Consider the following 16,065-nt stretch of genomic DNA (forward strand, 5'->3'; position numbering starts at 1 on the left):
GGACAATATGTAGAAGTGGTAATGGATGTTACATTACCCTTTGAGGACCTGGTGACATATGTATCCCATAAATTAAAATGAAAACCAAATGAAATTGAAACAACAAACACATGAACTCTACTTTATCTCCCTAATGGATTGCTAGGTCTAAAGAGGATTCTTTACCTTTCTTGTAGCCTAGTAGATGTAGATTAGTTTATAGAACTCTATATTCCTATCGTCTAATATAGTATAGTATAGTATAAGCAATTAAGGTAAAGTTCCCTTTCAAACCTGACGGTATATAGGGCAAGTGAAGTAGAGTTCACTTGTCTCTGTGACCTCGGCATATGAAGAAATAGTGTGGTCAGCACTATGCCCAACCGCCTTTAATTTCCCTAACATGAGTTAGGTACCCATCAGAGTTGGGTGGACTCAGGGACGGTCTACTGACTTGAACCCGGATTCGAACTTGAGACTTACGGATGCTATTAGCAGTCCAGCTCTCTACCGCTAGACCACTCCGTCCCTATAGTAAGATCTCTATACTTAGCCATTTCGAGTTTTAATGCGTTATGACCACTTCCAGATTTTTTCATGCGTACTTGTAGAGATTCCCCCTTTTTTTTAAAATGTTAATTCTTGCCATAGGAATCGAAGAATAAAATGTATTCGATACGAAGATTTGAGTAGTATTTCATATTTTAAATAAACTATATTTATTAATGAATGAATTAGCTCCTGTTTTACATTGTCTGAAAACCATAAGCAATAAATGAATTGTAGATAAGATAGGATTTCTGGGCAGATAAATAGATTATAAAAGGGCATTTTCAAGTAGATATAGATTTATTGCACATAAAAAAGATCTAGATCTAAATGGAAATGAAAATGCTAAAACAATAGTGGGTCTAGAGTCTAGAGATGTGTAAATATACAAAAAAAAACTCTATTAGGCCTAAATTAAAAATTATAATGTCCATTTTTATAAGCTGCAGTCTACACTGTTTTAGTTATAGGCAACTATAATGAGAAGAAAATTTCAACACAGAAACATGAACACTTTATTTAATTAATGTGATTTTAAGAATTTATCAAAGGAATGTTAACTTTACTAAACATTTTCTGATGAAGAATACTGTGAGTTACCATGTCATTAATACACTGACACAAATGCAAAGTTTATGGCAAATAGTTAAGTATTTCAATAATTGAACTGTATTTTATAGGCTCTATCTCTATATATTACATGTAAAATATGTATACTAGCTTTCTTATACCAGAATGAATATACCAAGTTTAATCATTATTTTTATAGTAGCAACAAAGAAGTACTTACTACTTAGTTTTAGTACAATATTGAAATTAGCCTGTAGTAAATCATCATATTCTAACAGTGCTGTACCATTATTCTAGTGCACTACTAAAGTTTCATGATAATGAAATAATGTAGGCCTATATGATTATGTAGGTCTAAGCTAATTTATTATTTAATTTCGTATTTGTATAAAAACTAATGAATAGGCTAGGAGAAATTGATAGTAGAACTCCATTTAAGCATATTTTATTCGCCTCTTTGCGTTCATCTCCAGTTGAGCGTATTTTATTATAAACACAACCGAAAGACACAAAAAAGTAGGAAAACATTGGGCTTATTTCTTTATGAAGTTTTGTATTAGTTTGAATAATTTACTTTTGTCAAAACTTGAGAAAAATTCCAAATTTGGAATAATGTGCTATGTTTGTGTGACTGTGACAAGATATTCATAGCAATGGGTGAAGTACGAAACTCATAGTTGCAAGGCGGTTACGTTTGTATTGATACAAGTATCTCCCATGCTTTTATGAACTCACAATGACCCCAAAACTGAGGCCAACACCATTTCAAATAGCTATACCCCGAACTATGACGTATGGTGAAGATTAAACTTTTAAAGTCAACAAGACTTACCCGGTCATCCCTTAGAGATAACTGTGGGTTTCGGGGGTCATCACGTCTGTCACTTATCATCACAAAATAACCAGACCCCACATTTAAAAAGACGTTTTTTTATCTTTTAAAAACACTGATTTTGGCTGAGCATAGGTCTGACCACACTATCCCTTCATATACTGACGTCACTCAACTCTACATCACCTGCCCAGTGTCCCGCCTAGTCTCAGACTACATGTTTTTATCATTTAAAAAAACGATTCCGGTCTCTGACCACACTATCCCTGCATATGCTTAGGACAAAGAAACAGATGAACTTTACTTCACTTGCCCTGCATCCCGCCAAGTTCAGATAGGCAACTTTATCATTTACATCTAAAAAAAAACAAATTGAATTTTTTTTTTTTTAACATTGACGTGATGTGTCTAGAATCAATGCCATCCGCATGAAAGCCTATTACACTAACAACTTAGCTATCTAGACTCGCGATGTCACTGATGTTTTATTGTGCTATATAATAATATGTTGAGTCTCCTTACGCAACTTGATTTACGGGCATAGGCCCTATCTCTAGATCTAGATCTAAGTCTAGTAACTTTCAAATTAAATTTTATCTTAAATTAGCCAATTCCATAGCTAAGCAAACAAAGATTTATATAAAATAATGAAGGTCTGAAATAGTTTAGTATAGAAACTCATTATTATTTAGATCTAGATAGAATTATCTAGATTCTACGACTGGTTGCTTAAGGGGGCAGTATCACCCAGACTAGGGGAGGGAAACAAAAACTATCACCAAAAAAAAACTATTTGACATACACATGTCAAATTTTTACAGCGATAGTAACGTTTCTTCTGCTATAATACAGTATATAAATTGTAGGGTATATGTGTGGCAATAAATTGTCAAAAAATTATTTTGTTAATATTTTATCACATTTTTAATTTTTGGTAAACATTTTTTCGAAACCATAAGTAAAGTACTTAAAATTTGGTATAAACCTTCCTTGCGTTAATGGCTACGTCCGGGACTAAGATAATAGTATTCTATTTAGAGATAAATTTTTTAGGAAATTTCAAAGTTCAAACATTTTGGGTCTGACTTTGAAAAATTCTAAAATTTTCAAAATCAGTCACAATGGATATCTCCTAGTCCCGGACATAGGCAACCCTGTGATGCATCTCCCAGAGTATTTTCGGAAGGAAGGGCCTAAATGTTAGAAAACCGCAGCCAAAAATTACTTAATAAACATTTTTAGGTAAAATTATTTATAAAAAATGTTTGCATCATACGTTAACTTTCTTTTATGTGCTGTATTATAGCTCCTTGCTATTTACTATTATGGTAAAAGATTTATGTGTGTATGTATAATAGTTTTTTTTTGGCAAATTTTTTCGTCAATTTTCAAATTTCTGGGTGATACTGCCCCCTTAAGTCTAGTTTTTGCGTAACTCTTGCTATATCTAGATTAGACCTATTCTAGATCTAGATAGATAAATTACAAAGATTTATATCAAGTATTTAAGGACTAAAGTAGTTTAATAAAGAAACTCAAAACGGTATTATGATTTTAAAATGGATTGTATTTTTAACTAATTAATCTTTGGTTTGACCTGGATTCTAGATCTAGATCTATAAATAACTTTCTTGGACAAATTGTAGAGCTAGAGAACTTTATTGTAAAACTAAATGAAAAAGACAGTTGAAAATGCATATAACTGTTGGAACGTAATAAATACAGCAAAAGGACGTATTGTAAAAGTTATAGCCGACAGAAAATTAGCTTAATAACGTGTTAGGCCTAAAGATCTGAATAAGCAACGAAATCTTGTATTGGAGCCGCAATTTATTGTACTAAAAAGTAAACAAATCATGTGACGTCACTATTCACTCAAAGTAATTTTTCTAAACTTTTAAAATTAATGTGGTTAATCTACCAATGAATAAATCAATAAATTAATTAACGTCTTTAAATAAATTTGTGCTTAACAGTCTGTCTGAAAACAAAAATTGTTCTCTACCTAGGCTACATACTATTTTACTATTTTACAGCTCTACACTCTACACTAGTCTACACATACTTATACTAACATAGGTAGCGTGTATTTCGAAAATTGAAAATTCGTTAGTTTCGGGAGGAAAAGATACCGATCGACGCGTAATTTTTTACTGAAACTACTTTTTATACTCTGTGTGTGTCTAGGAAAAGTTTATTTAGCCTATTTCGATTTTAAAATTTTTGTGTTTATAAAAAATTTGGATTAACCTGCCACCATTATTTTTCCTCTTACATTAAAAAAAAAAAGTGTCTCCGATATTGGTAGTACACAACTTGATGACGTCATACGCGTCAAATTATATTTTCGGACTTTTCGTCATTTTACTATAAATTGTTAATGTAGTATTTTATTATGAGTTTGACTAATCAAAATTTTATTTACTATACACAACTAGGCCTATTAATAATTGAATAAATTATTAGGCATAGGCCTACTGAAAACTTGAATTACAACCACCATGTAGGCCTAGTAGTAGCAAAATATTTTTTTTTTCTATTATTAGGTTTTAACATTTGTGTAGGGCCCTACATGACCAACAATTTCATACCAATACCATCGTCTAAAATAGTGAAAATGTTATAATATAGTTTATATAGACCCTCTACAAAGGTGTTCAGCTGCTTCTTATAGTAAGGCCTATTGATTATCAATATTAACCTTGCTTGAACACATTATAGTAAGTTATAAAAATTCATCTGTTAAGCTAGTGATACTAATTAATGGAACCATTATCTCTCACCACTATGATTATTTATTCATTCTAAATATTCAATATGTAATTTGGTGTCTAATAAATATATATTTATTTATTAATGGACTGCTTACTTCCAATAATTGTTGTTGCACTGTGAATTGCGCAAGTCTAGAGAAAAAACTTCAGCATAAGCTTATTTTATCAGAACATGTATATGAAGGCTTACTCATTGGAGATTGTTGTTTTTTTCTAGACATGTATAGTATTCATGTGGTAAGTGCAAACATGGTGTTACTCACAGACCCACCAGTATAATTTCTTATACAAGACCTGGTTTCAAATTCAAACAAAAGATAAAAAGAATCAAAATGGTTTGCTTTCCAAAAATATTTATTTATTAGATTTAGATGCAATTATATAAATTTCAATTATCAATGAAAAGTACAAAAGTAATAATGGGTTTAAGTTTAAGGTGTGAGTACAACAAAGTGATTTATATAACAAGTTTTAGTTGATGCAAATAAAAAAATGATCAGGTTGAATGAAAGTCATCAGTCCAGGAAAGATACAAAAATCTGCAAAGAAAAAAAAAAGTTATTTGATTTGTTTACACTATACTGTGTATCAAATTAGAATACCATAAGTAAAATATAAAAAAAGAGATTAAAAAAAATAATACCATGTCATTACATACCAACCTTTATTTTTTAACCTACTCAATTAACTTGCTTTGCTGCGTAAATGTAATAGCCAATATAATTTTTATGTATTCTATAAAAAATCAATCACTACTAATCAAGTCAGCTATTAGTGACTCAGCAGGTAGGCAAAAGTCCTCAGCTTCATCCTCATCCAGTGCCCAGTAGCCTACAGTGTAGACAACAGACTTGTTCTTTTTAGCTAGTACTCTGTTAATAATCCTCACATAATAGCGATGCACTTTCTGATCATCTAGCTCCCACTTGTCAGTCAGCTGGACAACAACCAGGTCTTTACCACCCACAATTCTTGACAAAGAGGGTTTCAGCTTCTGTCAACACCACGAAATAGGGGATGGTTTACTGAGACATTCGATCCAGACAACACATCATAGATGGAATTTTCAGTATCTCTGCGTTCCATAGCTTCCAACTTTTTCTTCATTTGCTTCATTTGAGATTGAATGTCTGTGTCTATTTTGTGCTGTAACTGATTTGTGTCGATGACCCTGTCAAACTCCTCAATCAGTTTGAGATTCTCTGCCTGAACAATGTCATTCTTTACTGAGATCTTGACCCTTTCTCCTCTTAAAGCATCATCTATCTCCTTCAATACTCTGTCATTGTCAGCAAATCCATCTCCCATTTAACACTATCAATCTTGGTTCACAATTCTCTTGCTGAAGATGTCCAGTTGTTCTTTGAAACCTAACCTGCAATTTAGCATATTTTATGTTTGAAATCATCAATAACTTACCCTTTCATGCTGTTTCTGCACCAGCCAATACCTGCTTTGACATCTGTTGTTTTTTTTTTCTTTTATGTAAAATACTTCCTCTTCCAACACTGGATCTGTGTCTGCTTTCTCTGCAATGATTTAGTATCTTTTCTTAGTTTACTTATTGTAGAAAAATATGAATTATAAAGGAAGTTCTGTGCAACTGTATTTTATAGCTGTAAGTTGATGAATCAAGTCATGACTTAGTATACTAAAATAAACAATTAGTGTTAGAAAAAAGTCTGTTACATTAGTAGTCTATTACAAATTAATTACTTAATCCTCATCACTCCCTGTGGAGTATAGGGCAGCAACAAATCCCTGCCATTCCACTCTGTCTTGGGCGAGCCACTTTAGTTCATGCCAGGTCTTGCCAGCAGCTTGCACTTCTTCTTCCATCTATCTCCTCCATGTTCCCAGTGGTCTTCCTCTCTTTCGTTTTCCAGTGCCATGTTGGGGAGTCATCTTTTGCTCATGCGAAGGACATGGCCCAGCCATCTCCATCTCCTCATTCGAACTTCTGAAAATACATTTGGAAAATTTAGATATAGATATCTAAGCATAAGGTTTATTTTAAAATAAATAGACTACGCCTACTAGGTTTATTTTACACAAAAAAAAAAAAACCATTTGTTTTTAAAATTGTGAGTCTAGTAAAAAAAAAAAGTTACTATTGTTTAGAGTAGAGGTAAGTTAGAACTAGATTAGATCTAGATTTAATTAGGCTACTTAACACTAAATAGGTATAATTAAAAGTAGTCTATAATTAATAATTAGGTAAATAATTATGATCACTTAAAGTACTGTCACTTATCAGAAATGTCTAAATGTGATTCCGATGGCTGAATGATTTCTCACTCAGATTTCAATCAAAGAGCTGCAAGACCACAGACTGAAAAAAAAAAGTAGATTAGAGATTCTAGAATCTAGAGTCTATATCTAGAAAATTAGATAGAATCTAGTTAATAGAGATCTAGATCTTTTAAAATAATCTAGATTAGGCTTATAGTATACTATACTATAGAATGTATTGTATAGAATCTACATCTAGTCTAGCTTGACGATCATCTGGATCTAATCTATCTAGATCTAGATCTAAGAATCTAGACTAGACTCTAGATCTATTTTACAAGATCTAGACTTGGATTTAGATTTCTAGATGAGATGATATAGATTATACTAATAAATTATAGAGTATCTAGATTTTATAGATTATAGATCTAGAATTGATCTGATCTACTAGAGGAGCTTACACTTTTCGGACACACATAGCGAAAAAACGCAACGTAAAAATTCCATGCGGTCTCATTCAGTAACCGCTTAACATAGAAAACAAAAAAAAGTATCATATCTATCCGCAACCATTCTACTTTAATAATGTGTGTGTCATTTTGTATTCATACGCATAGAACTTAAGCTATTCTTGTTAAAGTGACTGGGGGGTCTTAACGTGTGTTCGAACACATGTAATACAGTTTTACATGTGTTCGGACACCTTTACCCGTCATCGGACATAGCACTTTTTGTTCATTTAGAATAATTTAAAGTCAATTTAATGAATAAAAACATATATTATATGCATTTATATTGTGTTATTGATTGTTTGTGAGGTAATTTTAATAGTATAAAACCTTTTTCCCACACTCCCAAAGTTCATCCCATTCAGCCATTGCGGCTCGCGCAGTACGCTGCTAAGCCAGCCAGGTCACATGATTCCCCCTCCTCTTTCGCATTCCACTGCCTTCTTGACCTTATTTTGACCCTTTCCCTTCAATAACCAGCCCCTTTTATGCTCTAAATTCTTATTTAGTAATATTTTTGTGTTGGTGTCCGATCCCATGTAAGGCCAAATAAGTTAGCGAACACCCCTTTTTTATTGTTCAAGCACAAAAAAACCCATTAACCTTGACATTTACGATGTTCCATACATATATAGAAGCTATTTATAGTGTAACCTTTTAGCTAAGCATTGATTGGTTCAAGTTTTGCCCCTAAGTCCAACCCTAGGTCACTTCATCCGGCTGGTGTAAAAATAGAAATGTGCGTACCATGCAACGTTAAAAAATTTCTAAAAATAATTCTTGAGAAAGGAAACGGAAGTACTTGACACGGAAGTGTTCATAAATGAACAGTTTACGTGCAGGCGCCGTGGTTTCGCGTGAGACATGCTAATTAAAGTTTCTATGAGCCAAAAACCGACGAAGTGTTCGGTCCTACGTAATTTTTGGTGTGTGTCCGAAAAGTGTAAACTCCTCTAGATCTAGAATCTAGATTCTAGATATTCTAGGTCTAGTTTAGTTAGACTCTAGAATCTAGTCTAGATTCTAGATCTAGAATCTAGATCTAGATCTAACTAAATCTGATCTAGATCTACATAATGACACTATTAAACCTAATTACTTTTTTTCGTAAAATAGTTTTTTTGGTAAAATCTTAGTTTAGCGTCGTAAATTCGGCCAAAACTAGTAATGTGGGAGAGAGTGAATTAATGAATATGTCATTAAATCATTAAATATAAGTATATTTTCGTATATTTTGATAAAATATTATAGATAATTGAATAATAGATCACCATTTATGGTTAAATCAATTTAAATATCCTGAAATTAATTTTTATCAACCCTGTTCGAGATAGTAAATTTGCTATTAAAAACAGCCGCCATCTTAGGAAAATGTTATTGAGAGTAGCTTCCCTTTCATTTCTATTCGTATGAAAATGTATTTAAATATGATCGTCTTGTTGTAAAGTCCGTATTATAAAGCTTTTTTTTTTAATGTGAATTTCCTAACAAAGAACTTTATTAATTCTAGAAGCATTGTGAAATGCAACTTGTATCCATGTATTAAATCACGTTTTTTTACTAATGTTTATTTGAGCTTACTATTTCTATATTATAGTTTGAGTTTTTTCTTATTGTTTGAATGTTCACTATTTTCATTTCAGGTTTTTCTTTTCATCAATTAGTAATTCTATCCTAACTTATGACATTTTTTTTACTACTCTTTACCTTAATTAAACCCCAACCTCCGTCATATTTTTGTCGTTAATGTCACAACAAGTCATAATGTAAAAAATTACGCTTCACTCTGCCTTATCTAAGATCTCTAACCATAATTTTGACAACATTAAATGTTTGTCATCATTTACATATACAGAGAGACACCAGCTTCCCTTGAAAAACATCATCTAAAACAATCAGCCACTCCACTCCTTAAGTGCGTGTTGTCAATTATGGTCGATCGCAGGTCTCCACCTGCCAGACACATTTTGGTTACCCTTTGTTATCAAATTATCAATATCAAGTACCCAAGTGATGGATATGGGGTTTCCATAAATGATGTCACATATGATGATTTGCTACGGGAGTGAGTGAAGATTTGTGACGTCAACTCAGGCGGCTCCGCAATTTATGACGTGTCGGTCTCATGAAAGGAGGTGAACGGGGAAAAATACCTAGGTGGTTGATGGAGAAACTCATAATGCTTTGTTCAATCAAAATAACGATAAATAAGCATTAATATACGTATACCTTGCTTAAAACTAATCATCACAAATGTTGCAAGCCTGCTAGTTTAAGACATTTGGCAAAACGGCCGCAACACATTATCCCCGTCAAAAAGGCTTGCCACCAAATGCCTGCCGACGAATAAGCCGCGTCTAATGCGGGGCGTTAGGAATACGGCCATTAGCATGGGCCGCGTTAGAGCACCAGTAGGCTATCGCGCTTTATAAGATGATGTAAATACTTAAATTCGATTTTGCTAAACTGCGCGAAAATTTAGTAATGTTCCATCGTTTGAGGAAATTTATTTTCTTGGACTTAAATTGAAATATCATGTTGACTGTCTGGCTCTTAATTTCCGAATATCACTTTTAATGTATCAAGATTCAGAACTATAATTTACTTTAATATAAGTGTCATCTTATCGTTTATTGTGCTTTTTATAAAGCGCAGAGCAGCTTCAAAATCGGACGGCCATCCTGTTTTCACCAAGCTTCTTTTGGAGCTTAATATGGGTAGTCTAGTTCTATACGGTGAGAGCTTAATACATTTTAAAGGGTCGAAAGTCTCAAGACAGCAAGCTTGCAGAAATAACTACGTACGTTTAAATGGACGAGTGATAGATGTGTTAGGGGATGTTTAATGAACACCAACTTCTGTAATCAAATTAAACGTCGCAAAAGCGTCAAAAAAGCAGTGCTTAAATTGTTGTTGTTTTTTTTTCTATAAAATTAGCCTAACGGTCGGCGGTACCGGTACATGACGTCACGTGCGAGCGTTAACTCGGTGACGATGTGCTAAGTGGGGGAATGAAAAAGGTGGGGTTCAAGAAATGCGACTCGGCAAGCTTTTTAAATTTCTTGACCCTTCTTAATAGTTCTATCGTCCCCACTGAGAAAATGGATCACCAATGAATGACGCGTCATACTTCTACAGCTGGTCTTTCTCCCACAACCATCCACTGAGTTCTACTCAACCTCTCCCCACCACAAATCACAATTTCTATCTGAAACAATATGTTCATATGTTTGCTCTGTAATAATGCACGCTGTCATTACTATCTTAAGAGCGACGTCATTTATGAGCGATCTAATATTGATTTGCTTGATGCAAATAAAGTGTTCAAAAGTTCGACCTCCCAACAATTGTTGTGGTCGTGGGTGCACACTATTAAGTCTGAAAAGGTCTATTAGTCATTCATGTCAACTATATTAAAAAAAATAGAAAAATTACTATACAGGGGGTCATCCATAAATGACGTTACGCTTTTTACCTCCCCCTCCCCTCCGTCACACGTCGTCACAAAAAGCCAGACCCCCCCCCCCCTAAAATAACGTCACACCTCAGCCTACAACCCCCCTCAAAATTGCATTTGAATTGTTTTTAAACAGCTATATTTTTTCCAAAATCTTGTCTGAACTGTCAAAATAGAGTATTTTAATAAATTGTTATTACAATGTATTAAAACAGTTTTCTAAAACGCAAAATAACGTCTAAAATTCGTTTTCTAACATTGCTTTTTTAAAATGCAAAAGTGTGACGTCGCACCATCTGAACCCCCCTCCCCCTCATCACACGTCACAAAATTACGGGTCCCACCTCCCCCCTACGAGTGTGACGTCATGTATGGACGACCCCCAGGCATATATTAAAACAATACAAAACAATCATATTAAACCACAAAATCAACACAAAAGACATGCGAATAGACAATTTATTGTTTTTAAAACATGGCCGCTGCTTGTGTTTACTCATTGTTGTCTCGAACGGGGTAGTTTAAAGTTTATTCCAGGATATTTTTGACTGGTTTGGTCTTGGATTGTGATTTGTTATTCAATTATCTGTTATATTATGTAAAATAGGACATAAATATGGCCAAATGAAAGAAATATTCATTAGTTACCTTCATCGCACATTACTAGCTACGTTGGAATTTACGACGCTAAACTAAGATTTTACCGTTTTTTTTAATAATGTTATTTTTAAAAAACTTAATAAATATACAATATTTTAAAAATCTTTTTAAAATAATGGCGGCTACAAAGCTATCGATTCAGACTTTGCAGGGACATTTAAACGACTTGTTGGTGGGAAATTAGCTGTCAGACTTAATTTAAAGAAAATTTGCAAAACTCTGTCGAACAACCAAACTTTTAACAAGAACAAGAATCTAATTCAAATAGAAAAAAAATGCTGAAATTACCTCTATTTTTGACTCCAATAATCCGAAGAAAGAAAAACTAAATTAATAAATATCGTCCGCCAAAATATTTTCCAATATGTCAAGTAAACCCGAAGGGAAGAGAGCGTCAACAAAATGCCGGTTGGAACAAGCCGTTAGTCTATTTTTAGACTCACGCGCGGCGGTGACGGAAGCCTGGGACAAAAAGCGAAAGGGGAAGTCAGCGCCATTTCCAAAATGGTTGCCCTTAGAAATTACGAAGCCGCAATACACGCTATTATTAGTACATAGACATAGTGCAGATTCTCTCCTGTAGCCAATCAGACAAACAAAAAAACAAACAAAAAACAAATAAATATTCAAACATGTAAAAAAACTTGAGTTTTAGTAGTATAAAGATAGATTAGATTATATTAGACATTTTGTCACATTAGTTTATAATTTATAATAAAATACACTCAACTGGAGGTGAACGCGAAGCGGCGAATAAAATACGCTAAAATGTTGTTTTACCGAACGAAATGGAATAATAAACTAAACTCAATTTCTAAATAACAAACAGACTATCAACTATCAATAATTCAATATAGAAATTAACTTTAAATTGCACTCACGGTCTTTTGGAGAGAAAGATTTGGTTACATTTATTTTATATACTAGATCTAGATCTAGATCTATATAAGTCTAGATTTAGTCTGATTTAGGCCTAAACATCGGACATCTGAAAATTAGAGTGGTTTCCCCTGAAAATCAGATCTGACTCTGCGTTTATACTTAAGATATGTATACTAGACTTGACCTATATAATAATAATATAAAAACATATAAACCTGTTACGGGTATATCGGACATCTTCTGAGTCATTAGGCACAAAAACAATGAAAAAAAAGGCTTAGTAAATGTGAACCTCAAAGTATACATGCTCTGTGAAGAAAATAAAATCAACTTTCGGTGGGCTTTGTCTTTGTGTTCTGGACATGTATGGTATACGGGTAGACATGTATAGTATACATATCTAAACTTTGAACGCAGTGCCATGGGTAGCCTAGAACATCTTTCTGTCTCGCATGGCAAACATCACGCACCTTTTGACAGCTTTTATCTAGTAAATCTTTTAACTCAATTTTGACCCACTTCTAATGCAGCGATTCCGTTCACACTTTCCAGATCACACTCGTAGGGAGGGAGGGGGGGGGGGGGTCCGTAATTTTCTGACGGTGTGTGATGAGGGGGAGGGGGGTTCAGATGGTGCGACGTCACAGTTTTGCATTATAAAAAGTAATGTTAGAAAACGAATTTTAGACGTTATTTCGCGTTTTAGAAAACTATTTTAATAAATTGTAATAGGAATTGATTAAAATACTCTACTTTGACAGAGTTCAGACAAAATAGTGGAAAAAAATCGATGTGAAAAAAAAATTCAACTACAACTTTGAGGGGGGGGGGGGTTGTAGGCTGAGGTGTGACGTCATTTTAGGGGGGGGTCTGGCTTTTTGTGACGGTGTGTGACGGAGGGGAGGGGGGGGGAATCGTAAAAAAAAAAGAGTGACGTCATTTATGGGTGACCCCTATCCCGCACTATTATACTTGTATTATCATGTTCATTTGGTGAGCTGTAGATTTTTAGTCATGCAACTATTGTATCTTAATAAATACAGTACTGAAAAAAATACATAAAAACGTTTTAATAACAATTATGTAATCTATCTATCTATCTATATAAAAAGCAATGTGTGTGTGTGTGTGTGTGTTTATTTGTCTGACTTTTACGCATTAATACACCTTTCATCCGATCACAATGAAACTTTGGGAAGTTGTTGAGAATACTCCTCGGGAGGTTTCTGCGGGGAAATAAAATCCATTTCGCAGGGGTGACACTCCGTAAATTGCACGATCCGAAGCGCCCCGGGCTTCCCTATGGCGCCCACGTTCGTTCAAAAAAAGGCTACCCACTAAAGACATGATGAGCAACAATAATCGTTGACTATACCGAACCAGGCGCTCCCCCCGGCGCCCCTGCAGGGTTCGATTTGGCCCCCTGTGCTCTCCCGTGAGCCGCAATAGCGCATATGTTCGTTCTAAACAGTAGTCAGACACTGAATAAAATGGGGCGTTACAGTCGCTCACTAAATTGAATCAGGGGTGTCAGCGATTTGGCTGCGAACAGAGATTTAAGTTTCGGCCCCAAAGGCTCACATTGGGCCGCTGAGGGCCCTGTAATTACATATTTTTGAATAATCAGATAAATTAACCAAGGTTAGATTATTAACTGGGTTGTTTCCTTTTGTCCATAAAAAATCCACACATTTCAAAACTTATAGTTCTCGAAATAATGAAAAAATTTCCGTAAAAAATTACGTTTCGGAGGGCAACTCAAATCTAAATTTAGAGAAACACTTCTAAAAATAACTCTGTAACGTGAGGAAATCTGAACAGTTTCGTCAGTTTTCGAATGATGCAATTAGCATCTATTATTTAGACGATCCAATCAGAAATTGAGATCGAGCGTCTAATAATACACCATTAGTAACAAATTATTACATCCGTCACACTAATGTTTGTAACAAGTCAAATATTTTTTTTCTACGTGTTAAAGAAAAAAAATCCTGTTGATTTGTGTAACTTTAGCGAATTACGCAATCTGCACCATTGTTTCGTGATGCTATTTGGCGCTCTGTGTTATCCTGTGAGCACTACGGCGCCTCTGTGGTAGTGTATTCGGGGGCTCCCGAGAGCGCCCCTCTACGTCCATGACACACGGGCGGTCACCGAAGTGTGTTCTACCGCATTATTTCGGTGAATGATTAACGTACACTCAAGGTTTTCATACGGTAGGTAACCCGTGCCCCGATAAATATGATCCAAGCGCAGGCAATGTTTACATTTAAATTTAAACTCAGTTTAAAAAAAAAAATCTTCGAAAGCCCTAGAAAGTAAAAAGCATAGTTTTGTGCCCTGCAACTTAGAATATATTCCATATACCAATAGCGTGTTTAGCATACATATAAGTAGGTCATGTCGTAAGTGTAAACGCGGTGTAAGTAAGGGAAACGACTGCAAACAATTTTTCTTCTATTTTTTATTGCCGAAGTTTCTAACTCAATAATTCAAGACTGCTGTAACCAAAGTGAACAAAAATTATTTAACCAAGTCTAAAACAAACTGTTATTTTAAAAGTAATAGATCTAGGCCTATTACTAACCTATTAGTATTACAAAACATAGATTTATGGAAAATTATAGGCCTAACGGCCTAACCCATTTCTAAATAGTAAATAGTAAATATTACCTATAATTATTAGTAATAAGTTTAAAGTTTAAGTAGTAATAGTAATAGTAATATACTAATAACTAATAGGGCCTATTAGTTATTAGGGTAATCTATCTTTTTGGGTACGTAAAATCGCCCGCGATTTGTAATGTGAAAAACAGGTGACTCCTTAAATTTTAATAATTATTTCACATTTTGAGGAGGATTTATGTTTTAAAAAATTCAAAAATGTTTCCTTGATTCATTTATGTACCTGTTTTTAAACAATTGAAGTAAAACTTTTCCGTAATAAATGAAGACTAGCGATGTTTCCAACAGATGCAATCATGCTCATTTACTATAGCAGCCATCTTGTCTGTTTTATTTTTATAAGCTTTTAGCGCCAGATTCAGGGGGAAGTCACTCTATTTTCCAATGGCTGCTGTTTTTATAGCAAATCTTGCTCTCAGACACTGCTGTTTAAAGTTAATTTCTGGCCTATATCGATATATTTAGCCATTGATTTAGGTTTATTATTCATTTATCTATAATATTTGACACAAAAGTATGACAATATACGTCTATTAAAGCCTTGACAATGAGGTAACGTTTTCGTACATGAATAGCCGCGGGCGATTTTACGTACCCAAAACGATAGATTACCGTTATTAGTGCTATTGGCTATATTAGTATTATAGATTAACTAATTTAATAGTAATTACTAATGACTCATTAGTAATTAGTAAAATTACTATTAGATTAGCCTAGTTTTAGTAGTATTACTAGTAGTATAAGTATTTGTATTAGTTAGGCCTAGCTAGAGAATCTAGATTCTAGATCTATATAAAAAATTATGATCAATCATCTCATCTTGTCTAGAGTGAAAGAGTGTCTCAGAGATAATGATAATCTTATCTAGAATCTAGAGCTAGATCTATATAAATTATAGTATAGGCCTATAATTTTAGTAATATATCGTTTTAGGTA

The 16,065-nt window shown here is 33.8% G+C and overlaps 1 protein-coding gene across 8 annotated transcripts in view; it reads right to left on the reverse strand.

The window, feature by feature from the left end:
• Positions 1–15,454, reverse strand: part of LOC131932692 (activating signal cointegrator 1 complex subunit 1-like) — a 16,810-nt gene extending 1,356 nt beyond the window's left edge. For 2 of the 8 annotated variants that reach the window (XR_009384664.1, XR_009384665.1), the window contains exon 1: positions 15,353–15,454. The gene's annotated coding sequence lies outside the window, so the exon portion shown is untranslated. Of the gene's footprint in view, positions 1–1,318; positions 1,458–12,427; positions 12,602–12,659; positions 12,765–15,352 lie in introns of those variants that run through there. The other 6 variants (XR_009384660.1, XR_009384661.1, XR_009384663.1 and 3 more) reach the window with 5 other exon arrangements.
• Positions 15,455–16,065: the final 611 nt, after the last annotated feature.

The sequence above is a fragment of the Physella acuta genome, unplaced genomic scaffold, assembly GCF_028476545.2.
Source record: "Physella acuta isolate Inbredline_101_S28 unplaced genomic scaffold, ASM2847654v3 ptg002262l, whole genome shotgun sequence".
NCBI lineage: Eukaryota > Metazoa > Mollusca > Gastropoda > Physidae > Physella > Physella acuta.